Source organism: Hyperolius riggenbachi, chromosome 4 (assembly GCF_040937935.1).
Source record: "Hyperolius riggenbachi isolate aHypRig1 chromosome 4, aHypRig1.pri, whole genome shotgun sequence".
NCBI classification, from domain to species: domain Eukaryota; kingdom Metazoa; phylum Chordata; class Amphibia; order Anura; family Hyperoliidae; genus Hyperolius; species Hyperolius riggenbachi.
This window is the reverse complement of record NC_090649.1, coordinates 42,568,020-42,594,595: the sequence shown is the minus strand read 5'-3', so window position 1 is coordinate 42,594,595 and position 26,576 is coordinate 42,568,020. Positions and strand designations below refer to the sequence as shown.

General features: G+C 46.0%; 27 non-coding genes across 27 annotated transcripts; 12 read left to right on the top strand and 15 right to left on the bottom strand.

Moving 5' to 3' along the window:
- Nucleotides 1-813: 813 nt before the first annotated feature.
- On the bottom strand, nt 814-886 carry TRNAK-CUU (transfer RNA lysine (anticodon CUU)). The gene has a single exon. It is a non-coding gene; the product is annotated as a tRNA-Lys (tRNA).
- A 134-nt stretch (nt 887-1,020) lies between these two features.
- Nucleotides 1,021-1,091, top strand: TRNAG-GCC (transfer RNA glycine (anticodon GCC)). The gene has a single exon. It is a non-coding gene; the product is annotated as a tRNA-Gly (tRNA).
- A 1,343-nt stretch (nt 1,092-2,434) lies between these two features.
- Nucleotides 2,435-2,507, bottom strand: TRNAK-CUU (transfer RNA lysine (anticodon CUU)). Its single transcript has one exon. It is a non-coding gene; the product is annotated as a tRNA-Lys (tRNA).
- Nucleotides 2,508-2,641: 134 nt separating this feature from the next.
- TRNAG-GCC (transfer RNA glycine (anticodon GCC)) lies at nt 2,642-2,712 on the top strand. Its single transcript has one exon. It is a non-coding gene; the product is annotated as a tRNA-Gly (tRNA).
- Nucleotides 2,713-4,055: 1,343 nt separating this feature from the next.
- Nucleotides 4,056-4,128, bottom strand: TRNAK-CUU (transfer RNA lysine (anticodon CUU)). The gene has a single exon. It is a non-coding gene; the product is annotated as a tRNA-Lys (tRNA).
- Nucleotides 4,129-5,676: 1,548 nt separating this feature from the next.
- On the bottom strand, nt 5,677-5,749 carry TRNAK-CUU (transfer RNA lysine (anticodon CUU)). The gene has a single exon. It is a non-coding gene; the product is annotated as a tRNA-Lys (tRNA).
- A 134-nt stretch (nt 5,750-5,883) lies between these two features.
- On the top strand, nt 5,884-5,954 carry TRNAG-GCC (transfer RNA glycine (anticodon GCC)). Its single transcript has one exon. It is a non-coding gene; the product is annotated as a tRNA-Gly (tRNA).
- Nucleotides 5,955-7,297: 1,343 nt separating this feature from the next.
- On the bottom strand, nt 7,298-7,370 carry TRNAK-CUU (transfer RNA lysine (anticodon CUU)). Its single transcript has one exon. It is a non-coding gene; the product is annotated as a tRNA-Lys (tRNA).
- Nucleotides 7,371-7,504: 134 nt separating this feature from the next.
- Nucleotides 7,505-7,575, top strand: TRNAG-GCC (transfer RNA glycine (anticodon GCC)). The gene has a single exon. It is a non-coding gene; the product is annotated as a tRNA-Gly (tRNA).
- Nucleotides 7,576-8,918: 1,343 nt separating this feature from the next.
- On the bottom strand, nt 8,919-8,991 carry TRNAK-CUU (transfer RNA lysine (anticodon CUU)). The gene has a single exon. It is a non-coding gene; the product is annotated as a tRNA-Lys (tRNA).
- Nucleotides 8,992-9,125: 134 nt separating this feature from the next.
- On the top strand, nt 9,126-9,196 carry TRNAG-GCC (transfer RNA glycine (anticodon GCC)). The gene has a single exon. It is a non-coding gene; the product is annotated as a tRNA-Gly (tRNA).
- A 1,343-nt stretch (nt 9,197-10,539) lies between these two features.
- Nucleotides 10,540-10,612, bottom strand: TRNAK-CUU (transfer RNA lysine (anticodon CUU)). Its single transcript has one exon. It is a non-coding gene; the product is annotated as a tRNA-Lys (tRNA).
- A 1,548-nt stretch (nt 10,613-12,160) lies between these two features.
- On the bottom strand, nt 12,161-12,233 carry TRNAK-CUU (transfer RNA lysine (anticodon CUU)). Its single transcript has one exon. It is a non-coding gene; the product is annotated as a tRNA-Lys (tRNA).
- A 1,550-nt stretch (nt 12,234-13,783) lies between these two features.
- TRNAK-CUU (transfer RNA lysine (anticodon CUU)) lies at nt 13,784-13,856 on the bottom strand. Its single transcript has one exon. It is a non-coding gene; the product is annotated as a tRNA-Lys (tRNA).
- Nucleotides 13,857-13,990: 134 nt separating this feature from the next.
- Nucleotides 13,991-14,061, top strand: TRNAG-GCC (transfer RNA glycine (anticodon GCC)). Its single transcript has one exon. It is a non-coding gene; the product is annotated as a tRNA-Gly (tRNA).
- Nucleotides 14,062-15,392: 1,331 nt separating this feature from the next.
- Nucleotides 15,393-15,465, bottom strand: TRNAK-CUU (transfer RNA lysine (anticodon CUU)). Its single transcript has one exon. It is a non-coding gene; the product is annotated as a tRNA-Lys (tRNA).
- Nucleotides 15,466-15,599: 134 nt separating this feature from the next.
- Nucleotides 15,600-15,670, top strand: TRNAG-GCC (transfer RNA glycine (anticodon GCC)). Its single transcript has one exon. It is a non-coding gene; the product is annotated as a tRNA-Gly (tRNA).
- Nucleotides 15,671-17,014: 1,344 nt separating this feature from the next.
- TRNAK-CUU (transfer RNA lysine (anticodon CUU)) lies at nt 17,015-17,087 on the bottom strand. Its single transcript has one exon. It is a non-coding gene; the product is annotated as a tRNA-Lys (tRNA).
- A 1,869-nt stretch (nt 17,088-18,956) lies between these two features.
- Nucleotides 18,957-19,029, bottom strand: TRNAK-CUU (transfer RNA lysine (anticodon CUU)). Its single transcript has one exon. It is a non-coding gene; the product is annotated as a tRNA-Lys (tRNA).
- A 134-nt stretch (nt 19,030-19,163) lies between these two features.
- Nucleotides 19,164-19,234, top strand: TRNAG-GCC (transfer RNA glycine (anticodon GCC)). The gene has a single exon. It is a non-coding gene; the product is annotated as a tRNA-Gly (tRNA).
- A 1,343-nt stretch (nt 19,235-20,577) lies between these two features.
- TRNAK-CUU (transfer RNA lysine (anticodon CUU)) lies at nt 20,578-20,650 on the bottom strand. The gene has a single exon. It is a non-coding gene; the product is annotated as a tRNA-Lys (tRNA).
- A 134-nt stretch (nt 20,651-20,784) lies between these two features.
- Nucleotides 20,785-20,855, top strand: TRNAG-GCC (transfer RNA glycine (anticodon GCC)). Its single transcript has one exon. It is a non-coding gene; the product is annotated as a tRNA-Gly (tRNA).
- A 1,552-nt stretch (nt 20,856-22,407) lies between these two features.
- On the top strand, nt 22,408-22,478 carry TRNAG-GCC (transfer RNA glycine (anticodon GCC)). Its single transcript has one exon. It is a non-coding gene; the product is annotated as a tRNA-Gly (tRNA).
- Nucleotides 22,479-23,821: 1,343 nt separating this feature from the next.
- TRNAK-CUU (transfer RNA lysine (anticodon CUU)) lies at nt 23,822-23,894 on the bottom strand. Its single transcript has one exon. It is a non-coding gene; the product is annotated as a tRNA-Lys (tRNA).
- Nucleotides 23,895-24,028: 134 nt separating this feature from the next.
- Nucleotides 24,029-24,099, top strand: TRNAG-GCC (transfer RNA glycine (anticodon GCC)). Its single transcript has one exon. It is a non-coding gene; the product is annotated as a tRNA-Gly (tRNA).
- Nucleotides 24,100-25,762: 1,663 nt separating this feature from the next.
- Nucleotides 25,763-25,835, bottom strand: TRNAK-CUU (transfer RNA lysine (anticodon CUU)). The gene has a single exon. It is a non-coding gene; the product is annotated as a tRNA-Lys (tRNA).
- Nucleotides 25,836-25,969: 134 nt separating this feature from the next.
- On the top strand, nt 25,970-26,040 carry TRNAG-GCC (transfer RNA glycine (anticodon GCC)). Its single transcript has one exon. It is a non-coding gene; the product is annotated as a tRNA-Gly (tRNA).
- The last annotated feature ends 536 nt before the right edge of the window (nt 26,041-26,576 follow it).

Below are 26,576 nucleotides of genomic sequence, written 5' to 3'. Positions count from 1 at the left end.
TACTAAAAGTACAGAAAAAAAAGTAGTAACAAACTTAAGTCAAATGAAAGCAACCACTTTTTTTGCTTGCCGGGACTGAAAGGCTTTTTGGTTTGTAACTTTTGTTGGGAAGTACCTCATCTAAAAACAAGTTAAGGGAAAGAGCAACTTCCTTTTTTTCAATCCTCTCAGCTAAATCTCAGGCCGTGTGCAGAGTGCCCTCCTCATACTGCTATGTGAGCACCTTTGGAGTGCAAAGCCTAATACACACCATACCAATGCCTGTCAGATAGATGGGTCGAACAGATGATTTCCGGCAGGTCCGATCTGATTTCCGATCGTTTTTCTGATGGATTTGCATAGTAGTGATCGGAAATCCGAACGGAAATCCGATCGTGTCTGTCGGAAAGGATCTATCGGCCCATCTATCTGATGGGGAATTGCATGGTGTGCACCAGGCATACGAGAATGAGTGTCTTTCAGGTGGTTGTTCCTTGTCAAGTGATTGATTGTAAGTCTCTCCTTGACAAAAGGACTGGAGTAAAGCCAACGGAAATCTGGGAAAAGCAGATAAGAAAAGTAGTATAGGAAAGATGAGTAAGATTGTAAGAAGGAGTGTTTTTCTCTTTCTTGGGGTGGTGAAGCACTTTTGCTGAAAAGTTGTTAAAAGAGGTTGTGTGAGTAAAAGTGAAGGGGAAAGCTGAGATGACATTTTCGTTTGTTAGCAAAGGGAGTGGGGAGTGGCATGTGAAAGAGGAAGTGATGGCCTGGTGATGGTTTGTAATCGTTTTGGAGGAGCTCTGCCTAGTAGAAAGTAAAAGGAGAAGCTTTGATCGCCCAACGTGGGGCTCGAACCCACGACCCTGAGATTAAGAGTCTCATGCTCTACCGACTGAGCTAGCCGGGCTTGCTTGCTTGAGCTGAAATGTCAAAAATTGCAAAATGGCGCCAGCCTCACCTTTGCCATCCGCACAGAAGAAGGCAATCTTGTATGGCCTGATTTGGCTGGCCACGTTTTTCAGCACCGAGCAACAGGGCAAGGCATTGGTGGTTCAGTGGTAGAATTCTCGCCTGCCACGCGGGAGGCCCGGGTTCGATTCCCGGCCAATGCAAATGCTAGGATTTTGGCACACCTCCACACTTTGCACTTCTCAAGCTTAAGACATCTCTGCAGGCCAGAAGCCATTTAAGGACATTTGCAAGAGTCACCGTGGCACTTGGCCACAGTGCTGGTTGACAGTCGAGAAGAGGGACCCTAGTACCCAGCAAACATGACTCTAAGACACACAAGTTAAAGCAGCCTTGGGACACTTGCGTGCCCAAAGGCCTTGCATGTCTTCTAGCAGTGCCAGTGACGTGCAGCATCTCTCCCTCTCCAGTACTCACCTATTAGGCTTCTTTTTAACTGTCTAGAAAAGCCTCGGAAATGCCAAGTCAGCAGCATCTGCTCATCTGGTGTTGTTTTACAACTTTTTGCCTTGTTGTCTTTGCACTCTACTCAGGGCCTTGCTCAAATTTGGAGCGTTCTCTCTAGGCCCTCATTCATTCTACTTTTGTCCTGAGTTTTCTCACAGTAGATGTTGAGATGTTGTGTCAGCTTACCTACAACTTGCTTTCCCAGCACCTAGCAATTAAGAAAACATACTAAAAGTACAGAAAAAAAAGTAGTAACAAACTTAAGTCAAATGAAAGCAACCACTTTTTTTGCTTGCCGGGACTGAAAGGCTTTTTGGTTTGTAACTTTTGTTGGGAAGTACCTCATCTAAAAACAAGTTAAGGGAAAGAGCAACTTCCTTTTTTTCAATCCTCTCAGCTAAATCTCAGGCCGTGTGCAGAGTGCCCTCCTCATACTGCTATGTGAGCACCTTTGGAGTGCAAAGCCTAATACACACCATACCAATGCCTGTCAGATAGATGGGTCGAACAGATGATTTCCGGCAGGTCCGATCTGATTTCCGATCGTTTTTCTGATGGATTTGCATAGTAGTGATCGGAAATCCGAACGGAAATCCGATCGTGTCTGTCGGAAAGGATCTATCGGCCCATCTATCTGATGGGGAATTGCATGGTGTGCACCAGGCATACGAGAATGAGTATCTTTCAGGTGGTTGTTCCTTGTCAAGTGATTGATTGTAAGTCTCTCCTTGACAAAAGGACTGGAGTAAAGCCAACGGAAATCTGGGAAAAGCAGATAAGAAAAGTAGTATAGGAAAGATGAGTAAGATTGTAAGAAGGAGTGTTTTTCTCTTTCTTGGGGTGGTGAAGCACTTTTGCTGAAAAGTTGTTAAAAGAGGTTGTGTGAGTAAAAGTGAAGGGGAAAGCTGAGATGACATTTTCGTTTGTTAGCAAAGGGAGTGGGGAGTGGCATGTGAAAGAGGAAGTGATGGCCTGGTGATGGTTTGTAATCGTTTTGGAGGAGCTCTGCCTAGTAGAAAGTAAAAGGAGAAGCTTTGATCGCCCAACGTGGGGCTCGAACCCACGACCCTGAGATTAAGAGTCTCATGCTCTACCGACTGAGCTAGCCGGGCTTGCTTGCTTGAGCTGAAATGTCAAAAATTGCAAAATGGCGCCAGCCTCACCTTTGCCATCCGCACAGAAGAAGGCAATCTTGTATGGCCTGATTTGGCTGGCCACGTTTTTCAGCACCGAGCAACAGGGCAAGGCATTGGTGGTTCAGTGGTAGAATTCTCGCCTGCCACGCGGGAGGCCCGGGTTCGATTCCCGGCCAATGCAAATGCTAGGATTTTGGCACACCTCCACACTTTGCACTTCTCAAGCTTAAGACATCTCTGCAGGCCAGAAGCCATTTAAGGACATTTGCAAGAGTCACCGTGGCACTTGGCCACAGTGCTGGTTGACAGTCGAGAAGAGGGACCCTAGTACCCAGCAAACATGACTCTAAGACACACAAGTTAAAGCAGCCTTGGGACACTTGCGTGCCCAAAGGCCTTGCATGTCTTCTAGCAGTGCCAGTGACGTGCAGCATCTCTCCCTCTCCAGTACTCACCTATTAGGCTTCTTTTTAACTGTCTAGAAAAGCCTCGGAAATGCCAAGTCAGCAGCATCTGCTCATCTGGTGTTGTTTTACAACTTTTTGCCTTGTTGTCTTTGCACTCTACTCAGGGCCTTGCTCAAATTTGGAGCGTTCTCTCTAGGCCCTCATTCATTCTACTTTTGTCCTGAGTTTTCTCACAGTAGATGTTGAGATGTTGTGTCAGCTTACCTACAACTTGCTTTCCCAGCACCTAGCAATTAAGAAAACATACTAAAAGTACAGAAAAAAAAGTAGTAACAAACTTAAGTCAAATGAAAGCAACCACTTTTTTTGCTTGCCGGGACTGAAAGGCTTTTTGGTTTGTAACTTTTGTTGGGAAGTACCTCATCTAAAAACAAGTTAAGGGAAAGAGCAACTTCCTTTTTTTCAATCCTCTCAGCTAAATCTCAGGCCGTGTGCAGAGTGCCCTCCTCATACTGCTATGTGAGCACCTTTGGAGTGCAAAGCCTAATACACACCATACCAATGCCTGTCAGATAGATGGGTCGAACAGATGATTTCCGGCAGGTCCGATCTGATTTCCGATCGTTTTTCTGATGGATTTGCATAGTAGTGATCGGAAATCCGAACGGAAATCCGATCGTGTCTGTCGGAAAGGATCTATCGGCCCATCTATCTGATGGGGAATTGCATGGTGTGCACCAGGCATACGAGAATGAGTATCTTTCAGGTGGTTGTTCCTTGTCAAGTGATTGATTGTAAGTCTCTCCTTGACAAAAGGACTGGAGTAAAGCCAACGGAAATCTGGGAAAAGCAGATAAGAAAAGTAGTATAGGAAAGATGAGTAAGATTGTAAGAAGGAGTGTTTTTCTCTTTCTTGGGGTGGTGAAGCACTTTTGCTGAAAAGTTGTTAAAAGAGGTTGTGTGAGTAAAAGTGAAGGGGAAAGCTGAGATGACATTTTCGTTTGTTAGCAAAGGGAGTGGGGAGTGGCATGTGAAAGAGGAAGTGATGGCCTGGTGATGGTTTGTAATCGTTTTGGAGGAGCTCTGCCTAGTAGAAAGTAAAAGGAGAAGCTTTGATCGCCCAACGTGGGGCTCGAACCCACGACCCTGAGATTAAGAGTCTCATGCTCTACCGACTGAGCTAGCCGGGCTTGCTTGCTTGAGCTGAAATGTCAAAAATTGCAAAATGGCGCCAGCCTCACCTTTGCCATCCGCACAGAAGAAGGCAATCTTGTATGGCCTGATTTGGCTGGCCACGTTTTTCAGCACCGAGCAACAGGGCAAGGCATTGGTGGTTCAGTGGTAGAATTCTCGCCTGCCACGCGGGAGGCCCGGGTTCGATTCCTGGCCAATGCAAATGCTAGGATTTTGGCACACCTCCACACTTTGCACTTCTCAAGCTTAAGACATCTCTGCAGGCCAGAAGCCATTTAAGGACATTTGCAAGAGTCACCGTGGCACTTGGCCACAGTGCTGGCTGACAGTCGAGAAGAGGGACCCTAGTACCCAGCAAACATGACTCTAAGACACACAAGTTAAAGCAGCCTTGGGACACTTGCGTGCCCAAAGGCCTTGCATGTCTTCTAGCAGTGCCAGTGACGTGCAGCATCTCTCCCTCTCCAGTACTCACCTATTAGGCTTCTTTTTAACTGTCTAGAAAAGCCTCGGAAATGCCAAGTCAGCAGCATCTGCTCATCTGGTGTTGTTTTACAACTTTTTGCCTTGTTGTCTTTGCACTCTACTCAGGGCCTTGCTCAAATTTGGAGCGTTCTCTCTAGGCCCTCATTCATTCTACTTTTGTCCTGAGTTTTCTCACAGTAGATGTTGAGATGTTGTGTCAGCTTACCTACAACTTGCTTTCCCAGCACCTAGCAATTAAGAAAACATACTAAAAGTACAGAAAAAAAAGTAGTAACAAACTTAAGTCAAATGAAAGCAACCACTTTTTTTGCTTGCCGGGACTGAAAGGCTTTTTGGTTTGTAACTTTTGTTGGGAAGTACCTCATCTAAAAACAAGTTAAGGGAAAGAGCAACTTCCTTTTTTTCAATCCTCTCAGCTAAATCTCAGGCCGTGTGCAGAGTGCCCTCCTCATACTGCTATGTGAGCACCTTTGGAGTGCAAAGCCTAATACACACCATACCAATGCCTGTCAGATAGATGGGTCGAACAGATGATTTCCGGCAGGTCCGATCTGATTTCCGATCGTTTTTCTGATGGATTTGCATAGTAGTGATCGGAAATCCGAACGGAAATCCGATCGTGTCTGTCGGAAAGGATCTATCGGCCCATCTATCTGATGGGGAATTGCATGGTGTGCACCAGGCATACGAGAATGAGTATCTTTCAGGTGGTTGTTCCTTGTCAAGTGATTGATTGTAAGTCTCTCCTTGACAAAAGGACTGGAGTAAAGCCAACGGAAATCTGGGAAAAGCAGATAAGAAAAGTAGTATAGGAAAGATGAGTAAGATTGTAAGAAGGAGTGTTTTTCTCTTTCTTGGGGTGGTGAAGCACTTTTGCTGAAAAGTTGTTAAAAGAGGTTGTGTGAGTAAAAGTGAAGGGGAAAGCTGAGATGACATTTTCGTTTGTTAGCAAAGGGAGTGGGGAGTGGCATGTGAAAGAGGAAGTGATGGCCTGGTGATGGTTTGTAATCGTTTTGGAGGAGCTCTGCCTAGTAGAAAGTAAAAGGAGAAGCTTTGATCGCCCAACGTGGGGCTCGAACCCACGACCCTGAGATTAAGAGTCTCATGCTCTACCGACTGAGCTAGCCGGGCTTGCTTGCTTGAGCTGAAATGTCAAAAATTGCAAAATGGCGCCAGCCTCACCTTTGCCATCCGCACAGAAGAAGGCAATCTTGTATGGCCTGATTTGGCTGGCCACGTTTTTCAGCACCGAGCAACAGGGCAAGGCATTGGTGGTTCAGTGGTAGAATTCTCGCCTGCCACGCGGGAGGCCTGGGTTCGATTCCCGGCCAATGCAAATGCTAGGATTTTGGCACACCTCCACACTTTGCACTTCTCAAGCTTAAGACATCTCTGCAGGCCAGAAGCCATTTAAGGACATTTGCAAGAGTCACCGTGGCACTTGGCCACAGTGCTGGCTGACAGTCGAGAAGAGGGACCCTAGTACCCAGCAAACATGACTCTAAGACACACAAGTTAAAGCAGCCTTGGGACACTTGCGTGCCCAAAGGCCTTGCATGTCTTCTAGCAGTGCCAGTGACGTGCAGCATCTCTCCCTCTCCAGTACTCACCTATTAGGCTTCTTTTTAACTGTCTAGAAAAGCCTCGGAAATGCCAAGTCAGCAGCATCTGCTCATCTGGTGTTGTTTTACAACTTTTTGCCTTGTTGTCTTTGCACTCTACTCAGGGCCTTGCTCAAATTTGGAGCGTTCTCTCTAGGCCCTCATTCATTCTACTTTTGTCCTGAGTTTTCTCACAGTAGATGTTGAGATGTTGTGTCAGCTTACCTACAACTTGCTTTCCCAGCACCTAGCAATTAAGAAAACATACTAAAAGTACAGAAAAAAAAGTAGTAACAAACTTAAGTCAAATGAAAGCAACCACTTTTTTTGCTTGCCGGGACTGAAAGGCTTTTTGGTTTGTAACTTTTGTTGGGAAGTACCTCATCTAAAAACAAGTTAAGGGAAAGAGCAACTTCCTTTTTTTCAATCCTCTCAGCTAAATCTCAGGCCGTGTGCAGAGTGCCCTCCTCATACTGCTATGTGAGCACCTTTGGAGTGCAAAGCCTAATACACACCATACCAATGCCTGTCAGATAGATGGGTCGAACAGATGATTTCCGGCAGGTCCGATCTGATTTCCGATCGTTTTTCTGATGGATTTGCATAGTAGTGATCGGAAATCCGAACGGAAATCCGATCGTGTCTGTCGGAAAGGATCTATCGGCCCATCTATCTGATGGGGAATTGCATGGTGTGCACCAGGCATACGAGAATGAGTATCTTTCAGGTGGTTGTTCCTTGTCAAGTGATTGATTGTAAGTCTCTCCTTGACAAAAGGACTGGAGTAAAGCCAACGGAAATCTGGGAAAAGCAGATAAGAAAAGTAGTATAGGAAAGATGAGTAAGATTGTAAGAAGGAGTGTTTTTCTCTTTCTTGGGGTGGTGAAGCACTTTTGCTGAAAAGTTGTTAAAAGAGGTTGTGTGAGTAAAAGTGAAGGGGAAAGCTGAGATGACATTTTCGTTTGTTAGCAAAGGGAGTGGGGAGTGGCATGTGAAAGAGGAAGTGATGGCCTGGTGATGGTTTGTAATCGTTTTGGAGGAGCTCTGCCTAGTAGAAAGTAAAAGGAGAAGCTTTGATCGCCCAACGTGGGGCTCGAACCCACGACCCTGAGATTAAGAGTCTCATGCTCTACCGACTGAGCTAGCCGGGCTTGCTTGCTTGAGCTGAAATGTCAAAAATTGCAAAATGGCGCCAGCCTCACCTTTGCCATCCGCACAGAAGAAGGCAATCTTGTATGGCCTGATTTGGCTGGCCACGTTTTTCAGCACCGAGCAACAGGGCAAGGCATTGGTGGTTCAGTGGTAGAATTCTCGCCTGCCACGCGGGAGGCCCGGGTTCGATTCCCGGCCAATGCAAATGCTAGGATTTTGGCACACCTCCACACTTTGCACTTCTCAAGCTTAAGACATCTCTGCAGGCCAGAAGCCATTTAAGGACATTTGCAAGAGTCACCGTGGCACTTGGCCACAGTGCTGGTTGACAGTCGAGAAGAGGGACCCTAGTACCCAGCAAACATGACTCTAAGACACACAAGTTAAAGCAGCCTTGGGACACTTGCGTGCCCAAAGGCCTTGCATGTCTTCTAGCAGTGCCAGTGACGTGCAGCATCTCTCCCTCTCCAGTACTCACCTATTAGGCTTCTTTTTAACTGTCTAGAAAAGCCTCGGAAATGCCAAGTCAGCAGCATCTGCTCATCTGGTGTTGTTTTACAACTTTTTGCCTTGTTGTCTTTGCACTCTACTCAGGGCCTTGCTCAAATTTGGAGCGTTCTCTCTAGGCCCTCATTCATTCTACTTTTGTCCTGAGTTTTCTCACAGTAGATGTTGAGATGTTGTGTCAGCTTACCTACAACTTGCTTTCCCAGCACCTAGCAATTAAGAAAACATACTAAAAGTACAGAAAAAAAAGTAGTAACAAACTTAAGTCAAATGAAAGCAACCACTTTTTTTGCTTGCCGGGACTGAAAGGCTTTTTGGTTTGTAACTTTTGTTGGGAAGTACCTCATCTAAAAACAAGTTAAGGGAAAGAGCAACTTCCTTTTTTTCAATCCTCTCAGCTAAATCTCAGGCCGTGTGCAGAGTGCCCTCCTCATACTGCTATGTGAGCACCTTTGGAGTGCAAAGCCTAATACACACCATACCAATGCCTGTCAGATAGATGGGTCGAACAGATGATTTCCGGCAGGTCCGATCTGATTTCCGATCGTTTTTCTGATGGATTTGCATAGTAGTGATCGGAAATCCGAACGGAAATCCGATCGTGTCTGTCGGAAAGGATCTATCGGCCCATCTATCTGATGGGGAATTGCATGGTGTGCACCAGGCATACGAGAATGAGTATCTTTCAGGTGGTTGTTCCTTGTCAAGTGATTGATTGTAAGTCTCTCCTTGACAAAAGGACTGGAGTAAAGCCAACGGAAATCTGGGAAAAGCAGATAAGAAAAGTAGTATAGGAAAGATGAGTAAGATTGTAAGAAGGAGTGTTTTTCTCTTTCTTGGGGTGGTGAAGCACTTTTGCTGAAAAGTTGTTAAAAGAGGTTGTGTGAGTAAAAGTGAAGGGGAAAGCTGAGATGACATTTTCGTTTGTTAGCAAAGGGAGTGGGGAGTGGCATGTGAAAGAGGAAGTGATGGCCTGGTGATGGTTTGTAATCGTTTTGGAGGAGCTCTGCCTAGTAGAAAGTAAAAGGAGAAGCTTTGATCGCCCAACGTGGGGCTCGAACCCACGACCCTGAGATTAAGAGTCTCATGCTCTACCGACTGAGCTAGCCGGGCTTGCTTGCTTGAGCTGAAATGTCAAAAATTGCAAAATGGCGCCAGCCTCACCTTTGCCATCCGCACAGAAGAAGGCAATCTTGTATGGCCTGATTTGGCTGGCCACGTTTTTCAGCACCGAGCAACAGGGCAAGGCATTGGTGGTTCAGTGGTAGAATTCTCGCCTGCCACGCGGGAGGCCCGGGTTCGATTCCCGGCCAATGCAAATGCTAGGATTTTGGCACACCTCCACACTTTGCACTTCTCAAGCTTAAGACATCTCTGCAGGCCAGAAGCCATTTAAGGACATTTGCAAGAGTCACCGTGGCACTTGGCCACAGTGCTGGCTGACAGTCGAGAAGAGGGACCCTAGTACCCAGCAAACATGACTCTAAGACACACAAGTTAAAGCAGCCTTGGGACACTTGCGTGCCCAAAGGCCTTGCATGTCTTCTAGCAGTGCCAGTGACGTGCAGCATCTCTCCCTCTCCAGTACTCACCTATTAGGCTTCTTTTTAACTGTCTAGAAAAGCCTCGGAAATGCCAAGTCAGCAGCATCTGCTCATCTGGTGTTGTTTTACAACTTTTTGCCTTGTTGTCTTTGCACTCTACTCAGGGCCTTGCTCAAATTTGGAGCGTTCTCTCTAGGCCCTCATTCATTCTACTTTTGTCCTGAGTTTTCTCACAGTAGATGTTGAGATGTTGTGTCAGCTTACCTACAACTTGCTTTCCCAGCACCTAGCAATTAAGAAAACATACTAAAAGTACAGAAAAAAAAGTAGTAACAAACTTAAGTCAAATGAAAGCAACCACTTTTTTTGCTTGCCGGGACTGAAAGGCTTTTTGGTTTGTAACTTTTGTTGGGAAGTACCTCATCTAAAAACAAGTTAAGGGAAAGAGCAACTTCCTTTTTTTCAATCCTCTCAGCTAAATCTCAGGCCGTGTGCAGAGTGCCCTCCTCATACTGCTATGTGAGCACCTTTGGAGTGCAAAGCCTAATACACACCATACCAATGCCTGTCAGATAGATGGGTCGAACAGATGATTTCCGGCAGGTCCGATCTGATTTCCGATCGTTTTTCTGATGGATTTGCATAGTAGTGATCGGAAATCCGAACGGAAATCCGATCGTGTCTGTCGGAAAGGATCTATCGGCCCATCTATCTGATGGGGAATTGCATGGTGTGCACCAGGCATACGAGAATGAGTATCTTTCAGGTGGTTGTTCCTTGTCAAGTGATTGATTGTAAGTCTCTCCTTGACAAAAGGACTGGAGTAAAGCCAACGGAAATCTGGGAAAAGCAGATAAGAAAAGTAGTATAGGAAAGATGAGTAAGATTGTAAGAAGGAGTGTTTTTCTCTTTCTTGGGGTGGTGAAGCACTTTTGCTGAAAAGTTGTTAAAAGAGGTTGTGTGAGTAAAAGTGAAGGGGAAAGCTGAGATGACATTTTCGTTTGTTAGCAAAGGGAGTGGGGAGTGGCATGTGAAAGAGGAAGTGATGGCCTGGTGATGGTTTGTAATCGTTTTGGAGGAGCTCTGCCTAGTAGAAAGTAAAAGGAGAAGCTTTGATCGCCCAACGTGGGGCTCGAACCCACGACCCTGAGATTAAGAGTCTCATGCTCTACCGACTGAGCTAGCCAGGCTTGCTTGCTTGAGCTGAAATGTCAAAAATTGCAAAATGGCGCCAGCCTCACCTTTGCCATCCGCACAGAAGAAGGCAATCTTGTATGGCCTGATTTGGCTGGCCACGTTTTTCAGCACCGAGCAACAGGGCAAGGCATTGGTGGTTCAGTGGTAGAATTCTCGCCTGCCACGCGGGAGGCCCGGGGTCGATTCCCGGCCAATGCAAATGCTAGGATTTTGGCACACCTCCACACTTTGCACTTCTCAAGCTTAAGACATCTCTGCAGGCCAGAAGCCATTTAAGGACATTTGCAAGAGTCACCGTGGCACTTGGCCACAGTGCTGGCTGACAGTCGAGAAGAGGGACCCTAGTACCCAGCAAACATGACTCTAAGACACACAAGTTAAAGCAGCCTTGGGACACTTGCGTGCCCAAAGGCCTTGCATGTCTTCTAGCAGTGCCAGTGACGTGCAGCATCTCTCCCTCTCCAGTACTCACCTATTAGGCTTCTTTTTAACTGTCTAGAAAAGCCTCGGAAATGCCAAGTCAGCAGCATCTGCTCATCTGGTGTTGTTTTACAACTTTTTGCCTTGTTGTCTTTGCACTCTACTCAGGGCCTTGCTCAAATTTGGAGCGTTCTCTCTAGGCCCTCATTCATTCTACTTTTGTCCTGAGTTTTCTCACAGTAGATGTTGAGATGTTGTGTCAGCTTACCTACAACTTGCTTTCCCAGCACCTAGCAATTAAGAAAACATACTAAAAGTACAGAAAAAAAAGTAGTAACAAACTTAAGTCAAATGAAAGCAACCACTTTTTTTGCTTGCCGGGACTGAAAGGCTTTTTGGTTTGTAACTTTTGTTGGGAAGTACCTCATCTAAAAACAAGTTAAGGGAAAGAGCAACTTCCTTTTTTTCAATCCTCTCAGCTAAATCTCAGGCCGTGTGCAGAGTGCCCTCCTCATACTGCTATGTGAGCACCTTTGGAGTGCAAAGCCTAATACACACCATACCAATGCCTGTCAGATAGATGGGTCGAACAGATGATTTCCGGCAGGTCCGATCTGATTTCCGATCGTTTTTCTGATGGATTTGCATAGTAGTGATCGGAAATCCGAACGGAAATCCGATCGTGTCTGTCGGAAAGGATCTATCGGCCCATCTATCTGATGGGGAATTGCATGGTGTGCACCAGGCATACGAGAATGAGTATCTTTCAGGTGGTTGTTCCTTGTCAAGTGATTGATTGTAAGTCTCTCCTTGACAAAAGGACTGGAGTAAAGCCAACGGAAATCTGGGAAAAGCAGATAAGAAAAGTAGTATAGGAAAGATGAGTAAGATTGTAAGAAGGAGTGTTTTTCTCTTTCTTGGGGTGGTGAAGCACTTTTGCTGAAAAGTTGTTAAAAGAGGTTGTGTGAGTAAAAGTGAAGGGGAAAGCTGAGATGACATTTTCGTTTGTTAGCAAAGGGAGTGGGGAGTGGCATGTGAAAGAGGAAGTGATGGCCTGGTGATGGTTTGTAATCGTTTTGGAGGAGCTCTGCCTAGTAGAAAGTAAAAGGAGAAGCTTTGATCGCCCAACGTGGGGCTCGAACCCACGACCCTGAGATTAAGAGTCTCATGCTCTACCGACTGAGCTAGCCGGGCTTGCTTGCTTGAGCTGAAATGTCAAAAATTGCAAAATGGCGCCAGCCTCACCTTTGCCATCCGCACAGAAGAAGGCAATCTTGTATGGCCTGATTTGGCTGGCCACGTTTTTCAGCACCGAGCAACAGGGCAAGGCATTGGTGGTTCAGTGGTAGAATTCTCGCCTGCCATGCAGGAGGCCCGGGTTCGATTCCCGGCCAATGCAAATGCTAGGATTTTGGCACACCTCCACACTTTGCACTTCTCAAGCTTAAGACATCTCTGCAGGCCAGAAGCCATTTAAGGACATTTGCAAGAGTCACCGTGGCACTTGGCCACAGTGCTGGCTGACAGTCGAGAAGAGGGACCCTAGTACCCAGCAAACATGACTCTAAGACACACAAGTTAAAGCAGCCTTGGGACACTTGCGTGCCCAAAGGCCTTGCATGTCTTCTAGCAGTGCCAGTGACGTGCAGCATCTCTCCCTCTCCAGTACTCACCTATTAGGCTTCTTTTTAACTGTCTAGAAAAGCCTCGGAAATGCCAAGTCAGCAGCATCTGCTCATCTGGTGTTGTTTTACAACTTTTTGCCTTGTTGTCTTTGCACTCTACTCAGGGCCTTGCTCAAATTTGGAGCGTTCTCTCTAGGCCCTCATTCATTCTACTTTTGTCCTGAGTTTTCTCACAGTAGATGTTGAGATGTTGTGTCAGCCTACCTACAACTTGCTTTCCCAGCACCTAGCAATTAAGAAAACATACTAAAAGTACAGAAAAAAAAAAGTAGTAACAAACTTAAGTCAAATGAAAGCAACCACTTTTTTTGCTTGCCGGGACTGAAAGGCTTTTTGGTTTGTAACTTTTGTTGGGAAGTACCTCATCTAAAAACAAGTTAAGGGAAAGAGCAACTTCCTTTTTTTCAATCCTCTCAGCTAAATCTCAGGCCGTGTGCAGAGTGCCCTCCTCATACTGCTATGTGAGCACCTTTGGAGTGCAAAGCCTAATACACACCATACCAATGCCTGTCAGATAGATGGGTCGAACAGATGATTTCCGGCAGGTCCGATCTGATTTCCGATCGTTTTTCTGATGGATTTGCATAGTAGTGATCGGAAATCCGAACGGAAATCCGATCGTGTCTGTCGGAAAGGATCTATCGGCCCATCTATCTGATGGGGAATTGCATGGTGTGCACCAGGCATACGAGAATGAGTATCTTTCAGGTGGTTGTTCCTTGTCAAGTGATTGATTGTAAGTCTCTCCTTGACAAAAGGACTGGAGTAAAGCCAACGGAAATCTGGGAAAAGCAGATAAGAAAAGTAGTATAGGAAAGATGAGTAAGATTGTAAGAAGGAGTGTTTTTCTCTTTCTTGGGGTGGTGAAGCACTTTTGCTGAAAAGTTGTTAAAAGAGGTTGTGTGAGTAAAAGTGAAGGGGAAAGCTGAGATGACATTTTCGTTTGTTAGCAAAGGGAGTGGGGAGTGGCATGTGAAAGAGGAAGTGATGGCCTGGTGATGGTTTGTAATCGTTTTGGAGGAGCTCTGCCTAGTAGAAAGTAAAAGGAGAAGCTTTGATCGCCCAACGTGGGGCTCGAACCCACGACCCTGAGATTAAGAGTCTCATGCTCTACCGACTGAGCTAGCCGGGCTTGCTTGCTTGAGCTGAAATGTCAAAAATTGCAAAATGGCGCCAGCCTCACCTTTGCCATCCGCACAGAAGAAGGCAATCTTGTATGGCCTGATTTGGCTGGCCACGTTTTTCAGCACCGAGCAACAGGGCAAGGCATTGGTGGTTCAGTGGTAGAATTCTCGCCTGCCACGCGGGAGGCCTGGGTTCGATTCCCGGCCAATGCAAATGCTAGGATTTTGGCACACCTCCACACTTTGCACTTCTCAAGCTTAAGACATCTCTGCAGGCCAGAAGCCATTTAAGGACATTTGCAAGAGTCACCGTGGCACTTGGCCACAGTGCTGGCTGACAGTCGAGAAGAGGGACCCTAGTACCCAGCAAACATGACTCTAAGACACACAAGTTAAAGCAGCCTTTGGACACTTGCGTGCCCAAAGGCCTTGCATGTCTTCTAGCAGTGCCAGTGACGTGCAGCATCTCTCCCTCTCCAGTACTCACCTATTAGGCTTCTTTTTAACTGTCTAGAAAAGCCTCGGAAATGCCAAGTCAGCAGCATCTGCTCATCTGGTGTTGTTTTACAACTTTTTGCCTTGTTGTCTTTGCACTCTACTCAGGGCCTTGCTCAAATTTGGAGCGTTCTCTCTAGGCCCTCATTCATTCTACTTTTGTCCTGAGTTTTCTCACAGTAGATGTTGAGATGTTGTGTCAGCTTACCTACAACTTGCTTTCCCAGCACCTAGCAATTAAGAAAACATACTAAAAGTACAGAAAAAAAAAAGTAGTAACAAACTTAAGTCAAATGAAAGCAACCACTTTTTTTGCTTGCCGGGACTGAAAGGCTTTTTGGTTTGTAACTTTTGTTGGGAAGTACCTCATCTAAAAACAAGTTAAGGGAAAGAGCAACTTCCTTTTTTTCAATCCTCTCAGCTAAATCTCAGGCCGTGTGCAGAGTGCCCTCCTCATACTGCTATGTGAGCACCTTTGGAGTGCAAAGCCTAATACACACCATATAGATGGTGTCGAACAGATGATTTCCGGCAGGTCCGATCTGATTTCCGATCGTTTTTCTGATGGATTTGCATAGTAGTGATCGGAAATCTGAACGGAAATCCGATCGTGTCTGTCGGAAAAGATCTATCGGCCCATCTATCTGATGGGGAATTGCATGGTGTGCACCAGGCATACGAGAATGAGTATCTTTCAGGTGGTTGTTCCTTGTCAAGTGATTGATTGTAAGTCTCTCCTTGACAAAAGGACTGGAGTAAAGCCAACGGAAATCTGGGAAAAGCAGATAAGAAAAGTAGTATAGGAAAGATGAGTAAGATTGTAAGAAGGAGTGTTTTTCTCTTTCTTGGGGTGGTGAAGCACTTTTGCTGAAAAGTTGTTAAAAGAGGTTGTGTGAGTAAAAGTGAAGGGGAAAGCTGAGATGACATTTTCGTTTGTTAGCAAAGGGAGTGGGGAGTGGCATGTGAAAGAGGAAGTGATGGCCTGGTGATGGTTTGTAATCGTTTTGGAGGAGCTCTGCCTAGTAGAAAGTAAAAGGAGAAGCTTTGATCGCCCAACGTGGGGCTCGAACCCACGACCCTGAGATTAAGAGTCTCATGCTCTACCGACTGAGCTAGCCGGGCTTGCTTGCTTGAGCTGAAATGTCAAAAATTGCAAAATGGCACCAGCCTCACCTTTGCCATCCGCACAGAAGAAGGCAATCTTGTATGGCCTGATTTGGCTGGCCACGTTTTTCAGCACCGAGCAACAGGGCAAGGCATTGGTGGTTCAGTGGTAGAATTCTCGCCTGCCACGCGGGAGGCCTGGGTTCGATTCCCGGCCAATGCAAATGCTAGGATTTTGGCACACCTCCACACTTTGCACTTCTCAAGCTTAAGACATCTCTGCAGGCCAGAAGCCATTTAAGGACATTTGCAAGAGTCACCGTGGCACTTGGCCACAGTGCTGGCTGACAGTCGAGAAGAGGGACCCTAGTACCCAGCAAACATGACTCTAAGACACACAAGTTAAAGCAGCCTTTGGACACTTGCGTGCCCAAAGGCCTTGCATGTCTTCTAGCAGTGCCAGTGACGTGCAGCATCTCTCCCTCTCCAGTACTCACCTATTAGGCTTCTTTTTAACTGTCTAGAAAAGCCTCGGAAATGCCAAGTCAGCAGCATCTGCTCATCTGGTGTTGTTTTACAACTTTTTGCCTTGTTGTCTTTGCACTCTACTCAGGGCCTTGCTCAAATTTGGAGCGTTCTCTCTAGGCCCTCATTCATTCTACTTTTGTCCTGAGTTTTCTCACAGTAGATGTTGAGATGTTGTGTCAGCTTACCTACAACTTGCTTTCCCAGCACCTAGCAATTAAGAAAACATACTAAAAGTACAGAAAAAAAAAGTAGTAACAAACTTAAGTCAAATGAAAGCAACCACTTTTTTTGCTTGCCGGGACTGAAAGGCTTTTTGGTTTGTAACTTTTGTTGGGAAGTACCTCATCTAAAAACAAGTTAAGGGAAAGAGCAACTTCCTTTTTTTCAATCCTCTCAGCTAAATCTCAGGCCGTGTGCAGAGTGCCCTCCTCATACTGCTATGTGAGCACCTTTGGAGTGCAAAGCCTAATACACACCATACCAATGCCTGTCAGATAGATGGGTCGAACAGATGATTTCCGGCAGGTCCGATCTGATTTCCGATCGTTTTTCTGATGGATTTGCATAGTAGTGATCGGAAATCCGAACGGAAATCCGATCGTGTCTGTCGGAAAGGATCTATCGGCCCATCTATCTGATGGGGAATTGCATGGTGTGCACCAGGCATACGAGAATGAGTATCTTTCAGGTGGTTGTTCCTTGTCAAGTGATTGATTGTAAGTCTCTCCTTGACAAAAGGACTGGAGTAAAGCCAACGGAAATCTGGGAAAAGCAGATAAGAAAAGTAGTATAGGAAAGATGAGTAAGATTGTAAGAAGGAGTGTTTTTCTCTTTCTTGGGGTGGTGAAGCACTTTTGCTGAAAAGTTGTTAAAAGAGGTTGTGTGAGTAAAAGTGAAGGGGAAAGCTGAGATGACATTTTCGTTTGTTAGCAAAGGGAGTGGGGAGTGGCATGTGAAAGAGGAAGTGATGGCCTGGTGATGGTTTGTAATCGTTTTGGAGGAGCTCTGCCTAGTAGAAAGTAAAAGGAGAAGCTTTGATCGCCCAACATGGGGCTCGAACCCACGACCCTGAGATTAAGAGTCTCATGCTCTACCGACTGAGCTAGCCGGGCTTGCTTGCTTGAGCTGAAATGTCAAAAATTGCAAAATGGCGCCAGCCTCACCTTTGCCATCCGCACAGAAGAAGGCAATCTTGTATGGCCTGATTTGGCTGGCCACGTTTTTCAGCACCGAGCAACAGGGCAAGGCATTGGTGGTTCAGTGGTAGAATTCTCGCCTGCCACGCGGGAGGCCCGGGTTCGATTCCCAGCCAATGCAAATGCTAGGCTTTTGGCACACCTCCACACTTTGCACTTCTCAAGCTTAAAGGGGAACTGAAGAGAGAGGTATATGGAGGCTGTCATGTTTATTTCCTTTTAGACAATACCAGTTGCCTAGCAGCCCTGCTGATCCTCTGCCTCTAATACTATTAGCCATAGCACCTGAACAAGCATGCAGCAGATCAGGTGTTTCAGTGGTTCAGACTTATAAGTCTGATCTGACAAGACTAGCTGCATGCTTGTTTCTGGTTTTAATCAGATACTACTGCAGAGAAATAGACCAGCAGGGCTGCCAGGCAACTGGTATTGATTAAAAGGAAATAAACATGACAGCCTCCATATACCTCTCTCTTCAGTTCCCCTTTAAGACATCTCTGCAGGCCAGAAGCCATTTAAGGACATTTGCAAGAGTCACCGTGGCACTTGGCCACAGTGCTGGCTGACAGTCGAGAAGAGGGACCCTAGTACCCAGCAAACATGACTCTAAGACACACAAGTTAAAGCAGCCTTGGGACACTTGCGTGCCCAAAGGCCTTGCATGTCTTCTAGCAGTGCCAGTGACGTGCAGCATCTCTCCCTCTCCTGTACTCACCTATTAGGCTTCTTTTTAACTGTCTAGAAAAGCCTCGGAAATGCCAAGTCAGCAGCATCTGCTCATCTGGTGTTGTTTTACAACTTTTTGCATTGTTGTCTTTGCACTCTACTCAGGGCCTTGCTCAAATTTGGAGCGTTCTCTCTAGGCCCTCATTCATTCTACTTTTGTCCTGAGTTTTCTCACAGTAGATGTTGAGATGTTGTGTCAGCTTACCTACAACTTGCTTTCCCAGCACCTAGCAATTAAGAAAACATACTAAAAGTACAGAAAAAAAAAGTAGTAACAAACTTAAGTCAAATGAAAGCAACCACTTTTTTTGCTTGCCGGGACTGAAAGGCTTTTTGGTTTGTAACTTTTGTTGGGAAGTACCTCATCTAAAAACAAGTTAAGGGAAAGAGCAACTTCCTTTTTTTCAATCCTCTCAGCTAAATCTCAGGCCGTGTGCAGAGTGCCCTCCTCATACTGCTATGTGAGCACCTTTGGAGTGCAAAGCCTAATACACACCATACCAATGCCTGTCAGATAGATGGGTCGAACAGATGATTTCCGGCAGGTCCGATCTGATTTCCGATCGTTTTTCTGATGGATTTGCATAGTAGTGATCGGAAATCCGAACGGAAATCCGATCGTGTCTGTCGGAAAGGATCTATCGGCCCATCTATCTGATGGGGAATTGCATGGTGTGCACCAGGCATACGAGAATGAGTATCTTTCAGGTGGTTGTTCCTTGTCAAGTGATTGATTGTAAGTCTCTCCTTGACAAAAGGACTGGAGTAAAGCCAACGGAAATCTGGGAAAAGCAGATAAGAAAAGTAGTATAGGAAAGATGAGTAAGATTGTAAGAAGGAGTGTTTTTCTCTTTCTTGGGGTGGTGAAGCACTTTTGCTGAAAAGTTGTTAAAAGAGGTTGTGTGAGTAAAAGTGAAGGGGAAAGCTGAGATGACATTTTCGTTTGTTAGCAAAGGGAGTGGGGAGTGGCATGTGAAAGAGGAAGTGATGGCCTGGTGATGGTTTGTAATCGTTTTGGAGGAGCTCTGCCTAGTAGAAAGTAAAAGGAGAAGCTTTGATCGCCCAACGTGGGGCTCGAACCCACGACCCTGAGATTAAGAGTCTCATGCTCTACCGACTGAGCTAGCCGGGCTTGCTTGCTTGAGCTGAAATGTCAAAAATTGCAAAATGGCGCCAGCCTCACCTTTGCCATCCGCACAGAAGAAGGCAATCTTGTATGGCCTGATTTGGCTGGCCACGTTTTTCAGCACCGAGCAACAGGGCAAGGCATTGGTGGTTCAGTGGTAGAATTCTCGCCTGCCACGCGGGAGGCCTGGGTTCGATTCCCGGCCAATGCAAATGCTAGGATTTTGGCACACCTCCACACTTTGCACTTCTCAAGCTTAAGACATCTCTGCAGGCCAGAAGCCATTTAAGGACATTTGCAAGAGTCACCGTGGCACTTGGCCACAGTGCTGGCTGACAGTCGAGAAGAGGGACCCTAGTACCCAGCAAACATGACTCTAAGACACACAAGTTAAAGCAGCCTTGGGACACTTGCGTGCCCAAAGGCCTTGCATGTCTTCTAGCAGTGCCAGTGACGTGCAGCATCTCTCCCTCTCCAGTACTCACCTATTAGGCTTCTTTTTAACTGTCTAGAAAAGCCTCGGAAATGCCAAGTCAGCAGCATCTGCTCATCTGGTGTTGTTTTACAACTTTTTGCCTTGTTGTCTTTGCACTCTACTCAGGGCCTTGCTCAAATTTGGAGCGTTCTCTCTAGGCCCTCATTCATTCTACTTTTGTCCTGAGTTTTCTCACAGTAGATGTTGAGATGTTGTGTCAGCTTACCTACAACTTGCTTTCCCAGCACCTAGCAATTAAGAAAACATACTAAAAGTACAGAAAAAAAAGTAGTAACAAACTTAAGTCAAATGAAAGCAACCACTTTTTTTGCTTGCCGGGACTGAAAGGCTTTTTGGTTTGTAACTTTTGTTGGGAAGTACCTCATCTAAAAACAAGTTAAGGGAAAGAGCAACTTCCTTTTTTTCAATCCTCTCAGCTAAATCTCAGGCCGTGTGCAGAGTGCCCTCCTCATACTGCTATGTGAGCACCTTTGGAGTGCAAAGCCTAATACACACCATACCAATGCCTGTCAGATAGATGGGTCGAACAGATGATTTCCGGCAGGTCCGATCTGATTTCCGATCGTTTTTCTGATGGATTTGCATAGTAGTGATCGGAAATCCGAACGGAAATCCGATCGTGTCTGTCGGAAAGGATCTATCGGCCCATCTATCTGATGGGGAATTGCATGGTGTGCACCAGGCATACGAGAATGAGTATCTTTCAGGTGGTTGTTCCTTGTCAAGTGATTGATTGTAAGTCTCTCCTTGACAAAAGGACTGGAGTAAAGCCAATGGAAATCTGGGAAAAGCAGATAAGAAAAGTAGTATAGGAAAGATGAGTAAGATTGTAAGAAGGAGTGTTTTTCTCTTTCTTGGGGTGGTGAAGCACTTTTGCTGAAAAGTTGTTAAAAGAGGTTGTGTGAGTAAAAGTGAAGGGGAAAGCTGAGATGACATTTTCGTTTGTTAGCAAAGGGAGTGGGGAGTGGCATGTGAAAGAGGAAGTGATGGCCTGGTGATGGTTTGTAATCGTTTTGGAGGAGCTCTGCCTAGTAGAAAGTAAAAGGAGAAGCTTTGATCGCCCAACGTGGGGCTCGAACCCACGACCCTGAGATTAAGAGTCTCATGCTCTACCGACTGAGCTAGCCGGGCTTGCTTGCTTGAGCTGAAATGTCAAAAATTGCAAAATGGCGCCAGCCTCACCTTTGCCATCCGCACAGAAGAAGGCAATCTTGTATGGCCTGATTTGGCTGGCCACGTTTTTCAGCACCGAGCAACAGGGCAAGGCATTGGTGGTTCAGTGGTAGAATTCTCGCCTGCCACGCGGGAGGCCTGGGTTCGATTCCCGGCCAATGCAAATGCTAGGATTTTGGCACACCTCCACACTTTGCACTTCTCAAGCTTAAGACATCTCTGCAGGCCAGAAGCCATTTAAGGACATTTGCAAGAGTCACCGTGGCACTTGGCCACAGTGCTGGCTGACAGTCGAGAAGAGGGACCCTAGTACCCAGCAAACATGACTCTAAGACACACAAGTTAAAGCAGCCTTGGGACACTTGCGTGCCCAAAGGCCTTGCATGTCTTCTAGCAGTGCCAGTGACGTGCAGCATCTCTCCCTCTCCAGTACTCACCTATTAGGCTTCTTTTTAACTGTCTAGAAAAGCCTCGGAAATGCCAAGTCAGCAGCATCTGCTCATCTGGTGTTGTTTTACAACTTTTTGCCTTGTTGTCTTTGCACTCTACTCAGGGCCTTGCTCAAATTTGGAGCGTTCTCTCTAGGCCCTCATTCATTCTACTTTTGTCCTGAGTTTTCTCACAGTAGATGTTGAGATGTTGTGTCAGCTTACCTACAACTTGCTTTCCCAGCACCTAGCAATTAAGAAAACATACTAAAAGTACAGAAAAAAAAAAGTAGTAACAAACTTAAGTCAAATGAAAGCAACCACTTTTTTTGCTTGCCGGGACTGAAAGGCTTTTTGGTTTGTAACTTTTGTTGGGAAGTACCTCATCTAAAAACAAGTTAAGGGAAAGAGCAACTTCCTTTTTTTCAATCCTCTCAGCTAAATCTCAGGCCGTGTGCAGAGTGCCCTCCTCATACTGCTATGTGAGCACCTTTGGAGTGCAAAGCCTAATACACACCATACCAATGCCTGTCAGATAGATGGGTCGAACAGATGATTTCCGGCAGGTCCGATCTGATTTCCGATCGTTTTTCTGATGGATTTGCATAGTAGTGATCGGAAATCCGAACGGAAATCCGATCGTGTCTGTCGGAAAGGATCTATCGGCCCATCTATCTGATGGGGAATTGCATGGTGTGCACCAGGCATACGAGAATGAGTATCTTTCAGGTGGTTGTTCCTTGTCAAGTGATTGATTGTAAGTCTCTCCTTGACAAAAGGACTGGAGTAAAGCCAACGGAAATCTGGGAAAAGCAGATAAGAAAAGTAGTATAGGAAAGATGAGTAAGATTGTAAGAAGGAGTGTTTTTCTCTTTCTTGGGGTGGTGAAGCACTTTTGCTGAAAAGTTGTTAAAAGAGGTTGTGTGAGTAAAAGTGAAGGGGAAAGCTGAGATGACATTTTCGTTTGTTAGCAAAGGGAGTGGGGAGTGGCATGTGAAAGAGGAAGTGATGGCCTGGTGATGGTTTGTAATCGTTTTGGAGGAGCTCTGCCTAGTAGAAAGTAAAAGGAGAAGCTTTGATCGCCCAACGTGGGGCTCAAACCCACGACCCTGAGATTAAGAGTCTCATGCTCTACCGACTGAGCTAGCCGGGCTTGCTTGCTTGAGCTGAAATGTCAAAAATTGCAAAATGGTGCCAGCCTCACCTTTGCCATCCGCACAGAAGAAGGCAATCTTGTATGGCCTGATTTGGCTGGCCACGTTTTTCAGCACCAAGCAACAGGGCAAGGCATTGGTGGTTCAGTGGTAGAATTCTCGCCTGCCACGCGGGAGGCCCGGGTTCGATTCCCGGCCAATGCAAATGCTAGGATTTTGGCACACCTCCACACTTTGCACTTCTCAAGCTTAAGACATCTCTGCAGGCCAGAAGCCATTTAAGGACATTTGCAAGAGTCACCGTGGCACTTGGCCACAGTGCTGGCTGACAGTCGAGAAGAGGGACCCTAGTACCCAGCAAACATGACTCTAAGACACACAAGTTAAAGCAGCCTTGGGACACTTGCGTGCCCAAAGGCCTTGCATGTCTTCTAGCAGTGCCAGTGACGTGCAGCATCTCTCCCTCTCCAGTACTCACCTATTAGGCTTCTTTTTAACTGTCTAGAAAAGCCTCGGAAATGCCAAGTCAGCAGCATCTGCTCATCTGGTGTTGTTTTACAACTTTTTGCCTTGTTGTCTTTGCACTCTACTCAGGGCCTTGCTCAAATTTGGAGCGTTCTCTCTAGGCCCTCATTCATTCTACTTTTGTCCTGAGTTTTCTCACAGTAGATGTTGAGATGTTGTGTCAGCTTACCTACAACTTGCTTTCCCAGCACCTAGCAATTAAGAAAACATACTAAAAGTACAGAAAAAAAAGTAGTAACAAACTTAAGTCAAATGAAAGCAACCACTTTTTTTGCTTGCCGGGACTGAAAGGCTTTTTGGTTTGTAACTTTTGTTGGGAAGTACCTCATCTAAAAACAAGTTAAGGGAAAGAGCAACTTCCTTTTTTTCAATCCTCTCAGCTAAATCTCAGGCCGTGTGCAGAGTGCCCTCCTCATACTGCTATGTGAGCACCTTTGGAGTGCAAAGCCTAATACACACCATACCAATGCCTGTCAGATAGATGGGTCGAACAGATGATTTCCGGCAGGTCCGATCTGATTTCTGATCGTTTTTCTGATGGATTTGCATAGTAGTGATCGGAAATCCGAACGGAAATCCGATCGTGTCTGTCGGAAAGGATCTATCGGCCCATCTATCTGATGGGGAATTGCATGGTGTGCACCAGGCATACGAGAATGAGTATCTTTCAGGTGGTTGTTCCTTGTCAAGTGATTGATTGTAAGTCTCTCCTTGACAAAAGGACTGGAGTAAAGCCAACGGAAATCTGGGAAAAGCAGATAAGAAAAGTAGTATAGGAAAGATGAGTAAGATTGTAAGAAGGAGTGTTTTTCTCTTTCTTGGGGTGGTGAAGCACTTTTGCTGAAAAGTTGTTAAAAGAGGTTGTGTGAGTAAAAGTGAAGGGGAAAGCTGAGATGACATTTTCGTTTGTTAGCAAAGGGAGTGGGGAGTGGCATGTGAAAGAGGAAGTGATGGCCTGGTGATGGTTTGTAATCGTTTTGGAGGAGCTCTGCCTAGTAGAAAGTAAAAGGAGAAGCTTTGATCGCCCAACGTGGGGCTCGAACCCACGACCCTGAGATTAAGAGTCTCATGCTCTACCGACTGAGCTAGCTGGGCTTGCTTGCTTGAGCTGAAATGTCAAAAATTGCAAAATGGCGCCAGCCTCACCTTTGCCATCCGCACAGAAGAAGGCAATCTTGTATGGCCTGATTTGGCTGGCCACGTTTTTCAGCACCGAGCAACAGGGCAAGGCATTGGTGGTTCAGTGGTAGAATTCTCGCCTGCCACGCGGGAGGCCCGGGTTTGATTCCCGGCCAATGCAAATGCTAGGATTTTGGCACACCTCCACACTTTGCACGTCTCAAGCTTAAAGGGGAACTGAAGAGAGAGGTATATGGAGGCTGTCATGTTTATTTCCTTTTAATCAATACCAGTTGCCTGGCAGCCCTGCTGATCCTCTGCCTCTAATACTATTAGCCATAGCCCCTGAACAAGCATGCAGCAGACCAGGTGTTTCAGTGGTTCAGACTTATAAGTCTGATCTGACAAGACTAGCTGCATGCTTGTTTCTGGTTTTAATCAGATACTACTGCAGAGAAATAGACCAGCAGGGCTGCCAGGCAACTGGTATTGATTAAAAGGAAATAAGCATGAAAGCCTCCATATACCTCTCTCTTCAGTTCCCCTTTAAGACATCTCTGCAGGCCAGAAGCCATTTAAGGACATTTGCAAGAGTCACCGTGGCACTTGGCCACAGTGCTGGCTGACAGTCGAGAAGAGGGACCCTAGTACCCAGCAAACATGACTCTAAGACACACAAGTTAAAGCAGCCTTGGGACACTTGCGTGCCCAAAGGCCTTGCATGTCTTCTAGCAGTGCCAGTGACGTGCAGCATCTCTCCCTCTCCAGTACTCACCTATTAGGCTTCTTTTTAACTGTCTAGAAAAGCCTCGGAAATGCCAAGTCAGCAGCATCTGCTCATCTGGTGTTGTTTTACAACTTTTTGCCTTGTTGTCTTTGCACTCTACTCAGGGCCTTGCTCAAATTTGGAGCGTTCTCTCTAGGCCCTCATTCATTCTACTTTTGTCCTGAGTTTTCTCACAGTAGATGTTGAGATGTTGTGTCAGCTTACCTACAACTTGCTTTCCCAGCACCTAGCAATTAAGAAAACATACTAAAAGTACAGAAAAAAAAGTAGTAACAAACTTAAGTCAAATGAAAGCAACCACTTTTTTTGCTTGCCGGGACTGAAAGGCTTTTTGGTTTGTAACTTTTGTTGGGAAGTACCTCATCTAAAAACAAGTTAAGGGAAAGAGCAACTTCCTTTTTTTCAATCCTCTCAGCTAAATCTCTGGCCGTGTGCAGAGTGCCCTCCTCATACTGCTATGTGAGCACCTTTGGAGTGCAAAGCCTAATACACACCATACCAATGCCTGTCAGATAGATGGGTCGAACAGATGATTTCCGGCAGGTCCGATCTGATTTCCGATCGTTTTTCTGATGGATTTGCATAGTAGTGATCGGAAATCCGAACGGAAATCCGATCGTGTCTGTCGGAAAGGATCTATCGGCCCATCTATCTGATGGGGAATTGCATGGTGTGCACCAGGCATACGAGAATGAGTATCTTTCAGGTGGTTGTTCCTTGTCAAGTGATTGATTGTAAGTCTCTCCTTGACAAAAGGACTGGAGTAAAGCCAACGGAAATCTGGGAAAAGCAGATAAGAAAAGTAGTATAGGAAAGATGAGTAAGATTGTAAGAAGGAGTGTTTTTCTCTTTCTTGGGGTGGTGAAGCACTTTTGCTGAAAAGTTGTTAAAAGAGGTTGTGTGAGTAAAAGTGAAGGGGAAAGCTGAGATGACATTTTCGTTTGTTAGCAAAGGGAGTGGGGAGTGGCATGTGAAAGAGGAAGTGATGGCCTGGTGATGGTTTGTAATCGTTTTGGAGGAGCTCTGCCTAGTAGAAAGTAAAAGGAGAAGCTTTGATCGCCCAACGTGGGGCTCGAACCCACGACCCTGAGATTAAGAGTCTCATGCTCTACCGACTGAGCTAGCCGGGCTTGCTTGCTTGAGCTGAAATGTCAAAAATTGCAAAATGGCGCCAGCCTCACCTTTGCCATCCGCACAGAAGAAGGCAATCTTGTATGGCCTGATTTGGCTGGCCACGTTTTTCAGCACCGAGCATCAGGGCAAGGCATTGGTGGTTCAGTGGTAGAATTCTCGCCTGCCACGCGGGAGGCCCGGGTTTGATTCCCGGCCAATGCAAATGCTAGGATTTTGGCACACCTCCACACTTTGCACGTCTCAAGCTTAAGACATCTCTGCAGGCCAGAAGCCATTTAAGGACATTTGCAAGAGTCACCGTGGCACTTGGCCACAGTGCTGGCTGACAGTCGAGAAGAGGGACCCTAGTACCCAGCAAACATGACTCTAAGACACACAAGTTAAAGCAGCCTTGGGACACTTGCGTGCCCAAAGGCCTTGCATGTCTTCTAGCAGTGCCAGTGACGTGCAGCATCTCTCCCTCTCCAGTACTCACCTATTAGGCTTCTTTTTAACTGTCTAGAAAAGCCTCGGAAATGCCAAGTCAGCAGCATCTGCTCATCTGGTGTTGTTTTACAACTTTTTGCTTTGTTGTCTTTGCACTCTACTCAGGGCCTTGCTCAAATTTGGAGCGTTCTCTCTAGGCCCTCATTCATTCTACTTTTGTCCTGAGTTTTCTCACAGTAGATGTTGAGATGTTGTGTCAGCTTACCTACAACTTGCTTTCCCAGCACCTAGCAATTAAGAAAACATACTAA